The sequence below is a fragment of the Etheostoma spectabile genome, chromosome 3, assembly GCF_008692095.1.
Source record: "Etheostoma spectabile isolate EspeVRDwgs_2016 chromosome 3, UIUC_Espe_1.0, whole genome shotgun sequence".
NCBI lineage: Eukaryota > Metazoa > Chordata > Actinopteri > Perciformes > Percidae > Etheostoma > Etheostoma spectabile.
The window spans coordinates 7,877,940-7,882,896 of record NC_045735.1 but is presented as its reverse complement, the minus strand read 5'-3'; the positions used below and the strand labels follow the sequence as shown (position 1 = coordinate 7,882,896).

The 4,957-nt window shown below is 40.2% G+C and overlaps 1 protein-coding gene and 1 long non-coding RNA gene across 4 annotated transcripts in view; one reads left to right on the top strand and one right to left on the bottom strand.

The window, feature by feature from the left end:
- Positions 1 to 4,957, top strand: part of lsamp (limbic system associated membrane protein) — a 713,356-nt gene that overhangs the window by 534,032 nt on the left and 174,367 nt on the right. The window lies entirely within an intron of this gene.
- The window catches only part of LOC116671791 (uncharacterized), a 21,783-nt gene that overhangs the window by 2,260 nt on the left and 14,566 nt on the right, over positions 1 to 4,957 (bottom strand). The window contains exon 3 of the long non-coding RNA XR_004327365.1: positions 802 to 806. This is a non-coding gene — a long non-coding RNA (uncharacterized LOC116671791). The remainder of the gene's footprint in view (positions 1 to 801; positions 807 to 4,957) is intronic.

The following is a 4,957-nucleotide window of genomic DNA, read 5'->3' as shown; positions in this document are numbered from 1 at the left end:
CTGAATGTCCTCTGCCTTCAGTCTCCGGGTGAACTGTTAAATATTTGCACCGTAACTAGCGAAGATGGCAGAGATGATCATGCTAGCTCATTTCAATGGCAAAACACTGCTACAACAGACACTAGTTCACCATAATCTACAAAAGAACTACTCACCTGTCCCTGTTCTACAGGTATTTCACAAGTGCCCCTTGTTTAGAAGAAATCTCCCAGCTAATCCTGCTTTGAACTGACCAAAGTTGGAAAAAGGGTTATCTAGCTGATGTAATCTTACCTAGTTACTGTGCATGTGCAACTCCCAACAACGATTGTATAGAAGTGAGTTGTCTCACTCTGTAGCTAAAACAGAAACCCAAACACAGGCTGAAAACAGGATCTGCACTAATGTGCAGTACACCAAAAATATGGCTTTTTTTGAAAATAAAACCATGTAAACCTATTCTGGTAAACCCTCAAAATACAATTATGACCCTGAAAATGAGCATAATATGGGCGCTTTACAGTGGAGGCATACATTTTGTGCTCACTTTTGGTGATACTGTACATGGGACTATTTTTAGCTAATAAGACAATAAATCTGCAATCGTAGCTCACGCAGCCGAGTGACAGAGCTCCCTTGCAGCGCTGTCTTGCTAAATGAGCTCCTGATGTTCTATTGTGAAATGCTATTAGTCGTCCAGCAACTATACATGTCATTTTTGTACAAGAACATTCTTAGCTTTGCTGTCTGATTGTCAACATGTTCAGACTGGCCCCACAGTACCCCACTGTGCTCTCAGCTTGATGCATTTCTCACTTCTACTGTTACTCTGTTCAGAATTTATCTGGTCTATGGCGCTGTTTTCTTCTCTCAATGTATTTTGATGTCTCACGTGTCCCAATCTAAGCTGTCTTTAAGGTCTTAAATCTGTCATAGCCTTGCAAAAGTCATCGTGAAAATGTGTCTTTCCAGAGAATTGCTTTTAGATAATTGGACATTTTCACCTGAACATTTCTAGATGTGTTTGGACAGTAATTTCAGTAATTGTGCTCAAATTGCTTTTTATTTAACGTACCTTTACTTTTCTGCCCCAGTTTGAATTTATCTCAGTGAAGAGTGTGTTTTGACTACAAACTGAGCTGCATCTCTGAAGGAGTGTTTTACAGTGCCAAGCTTGAGATGCATGCACCAGCTGCGCTCATCTTTTTTTTTCTTAGTGAGTTTTTTTTTTTTCCTCCGGTAGTCTCTCTTTGCCTGTGTCCTAGACTTACAGTAGCAGTTATGGCCTGTTGCACCGTATCTGCAGCAATTCTTAAACACATGCTGAAGAGACTCGATATGAAGAAACCATTAGGAGATTGGGAATTATGTCGCACAGCAGTATTACAAAGACAGACTTTGACTATTGAATATGCAGCCCAGAAGTTAACGGAGTTCCTACTGCTTTCTCCAGAGATACATTCTGTCAAGCATTTATTGAAACTCTGATGGAAAATTAGTTTTTTTTTTTCTGAAGAAACCCCTCCAAAAAAGGCTTGAGAATAATGGAGACATTACATTGGTTTGCCTGAGGGTATATGGTAAATCTACCCACAACTCCCTCTGTTCTCTGCTGCCTTTCTGGCAGGTTGAAACTGTTGTCCTTTTCAGGATTTTAACCCAGTGTATACGGCAACGCAAAGAACACGGAAAGATGCTGCCTATGGTAATGACAATAGTGGTGGGAAAGACAATAATGAAAGTACTGATCATATGAGTGAGTAGGAGGACTCATGGTGGTATGCTGGTAATAAACTGTCATTCTAGAGAATATTCACATATTAATTATGGTAATGAGTGTATCCTATTATCATTAGCAGTGCCATTTTGTCATTAATGTCATTTGTGATTGAATGTGCTGTATTTACATCCATTTTTTGTGCTCATTTACTTACTGAAAACATTTTTTGGCACCATTCATCACATGAGGATTTACAAAGAAATCTATTTCAGCAGCAAGGTAGAAAGAAAGGCAGTAACAAATTACAGTTCATGGGTGTCATCCAACCCACCTTGATATTAACCACAGGGAATGATGTGAATATTAACAATGAATACATGAATCATGTTGAGTATTTAAGCCATGTTTTTTTTTTTCTCTCTCTACATTTTCTGAATGGATTTTATTTTTTGTCAGTGCATTTAATGTAGTCAAAGTAAGTTAGTTGCTCTCTGCCTGATCTAGTTCCACCCTCAAGTCAATGTCTATTGCAGGAGTTACATGGAATGTAATTGCATTAGCTGTAAGCTCTGAAGTTTCACATCCAGAGCTGATGTAGAGCTACAAGTCAGTTCTTTACAAACTAGGGTTCAAATCAAAAGGAAAGAATGACTTGTGTGTCCTTGTCCCTACAACTTCTGGTCTGTAAGAACAATACATTCTGTCAGTCTAAGAATACGTCACTGACGCAACACTGTTTGGTTCAAAACAGAATAAAGTTTCATGGAAATCATCAGATTATGAACCAAGAGATCTGCAAACTCCAATGACTCCCACCTTCACAATTTCAAATCTGTTGTTTTGATTATGTAAGAGCTGTACCATGGAAGAAGTGAAATGATCCATGGTGTGCCCCCACAATACTTTACTGACAGAAAGACTAAAATATCAAAGAAGTGACTTTTATCACTTAGTGTGATAGTATACCGCAACCGAAGAACTTTTCTTTTTTTCATCCAGGCTGGTGAAAGGAAAAAGCAATTGTTTGAGCGAACTCCTCTATCTTCAGGAAGTCTTTTGTTTCCATGATTCTGAAAGCAGTTTGACATGGTGCAAGATCTACAGCTCCATCCCGCCTGATTTATCTCTGACTCAGTGCAGGTTAATCCAGCATGTGGAGCACAGTGAGGAAGTGATAAATGTTGTGTTTGTATGCTGTGAGGGTAACAGAGGGAGATATCACACGATACAAGAAATAAGACGCACTATCACAGCTGAGACAAAAGAGGCAGAACCTGAGGGACTTGTTTCCGAGTGCATGCCTGTAGCTTCTGACGGAACTGGTGTCGAGTAAGAGGTGTGCGTGCTACTGGATTAAATAAACTGCGTTTTCCAAGCTGATGCTTTTGTGAGTTAATTTTTGGTTTGTTCACTTGTATTTAACTGATAAAAAAACATTTTGACAGCTTAAATACTTTTCTATGCTACAAAGTGCATGTGTTATTAATTATATGGGTGGTACAACCATTAAAATGAATTAAATTTCAGGACTTAAACATGTGTGTCCCTAGCATGGTCCTAACAGACTTTCGTAAGTTTCATTTGTCCAGAGATTCCGGCCACTTTCCATTGACAAGAGTTAACTTCCTTGAAGACGGGTACTCAGGTACTCTGGTAGCCCGGCTCCGTCTTTCTTCGTATTGTCTGGTAGGACCAAGCTAACGAGAGGGGAGACAACAACACCCATCAGCTTAGCATCACTAGCGTTAGCCTTAATTAACTCCTTCACCACTAATGGAGTGAGCTGGAAAATCAAACGTTTCCCAAACCCTGTGGGGAAGGAGGGCTACAACATCATGGCCACCAACAAAACTCAGCAAAGTGTTCTGCATGTGATGTTTTGTCTTCCTCCCTCCCAGCTTTCCTCTCTTTGTTTTTTTTTGGCTCTGGGACACGCTCCATGTCTCAGTGTATTGTTCGTAATTGTTTGTATCTAGTAATTTCTGAATATAAAAAAAAAAAATGTGATCACAAAAAACAAAACTCAATAAAGGTTGTTCTTTCTCGGGCTTTAACTTCTGGATATTCAGCAGCATTGCCACAATGGACTGCATCTTTTTTCGCCGCCATTAGGGAACTTGGCGAAGGTTACCGGACCTCAACTTCATTGTTCTCTGCCACTCCCTCAGTTCGCTGATTGGACTGGTAAAATTTGGCTGGACAAAACCCGTGAATATACCGCAAACCTAGACGAAGCACTGGAGGAAAATGAAAATTGATCGGAAGTGCGTAGGATGGCGGAGCCAGGTTAATGTGTCACTGTCAGAAACAGTAAAAACACAAAATAAAATCCTATAAACTACAGGGAAGAGCTAACATGTGAGGAGAGGCCTATTTAATGCAGCAGAACAGCCGGTTCCGTTGTTGCCAAAATCTGCCGGATGTTTAGTTACTTGATGGAGAAATCGAGACCCCCCTCATCTGCCAAATGCATGGCTTTTTAAAAATGAAATAAAAACATAATCAATACATTAACCTTTGTTCAACCTCATTAGGGAAAACAAAGAGACATGGTGCCAATCTTGTATATGACACTCAAGATGGCACTTGAAAGGAAATCAGCCTCGATTTGGCAAAGACAGATTGATGAGAGGCTGAGTGAGGAGAGACGTAGGGAGAGAGAGAAGAAAGAGATTGATCACTGAGTGGGTGGAAATGTCAGTGGGCTCCAGGCTATGCATTTTCACATCAGGAAGCTGTCATTTGTGCTCTTTTTTACACTTTGTACACTGTCTAATGCTTTCTCAGACTTAACCTCACAAGCACTTCTTTTTGTCTCTCGCTCTCTCTTTCTCTCTCTCGCTGTCTCTCTTTCTCTCTCTCCCTCTTTTTCTTTGTCCTCTGCCTCTTCATATCCCTCACAGATAATATTCCCATGAGAACATTCAGTTTATAAGAAATGGTTTGCCCCCATATAAAAATGTACATTTTTCTCTTTGTTAGGTGTATTTTAGTAATGTTTTCGTACATTGCTGTTCCATTGCTTTCATCCCTACCATCATTCTCTCTGCATTACATTCAGTTACCTCTCTTCCTCCTGTCTCTCTCCTCTCCAATTTTCTCCTCTCTGCTTCCTCCAGAGGAAGCCAGCCACTTCTCCTTAATTGACTGGTTTTGTCAAACTCCCATATCCACTGTTAGGATGGGGCTGGGGGAAGAAATATGCGTGCAAATGACTTGTGTGTTTATCATTGTGTGTGTGTGTGTGTGTGTGTGTGT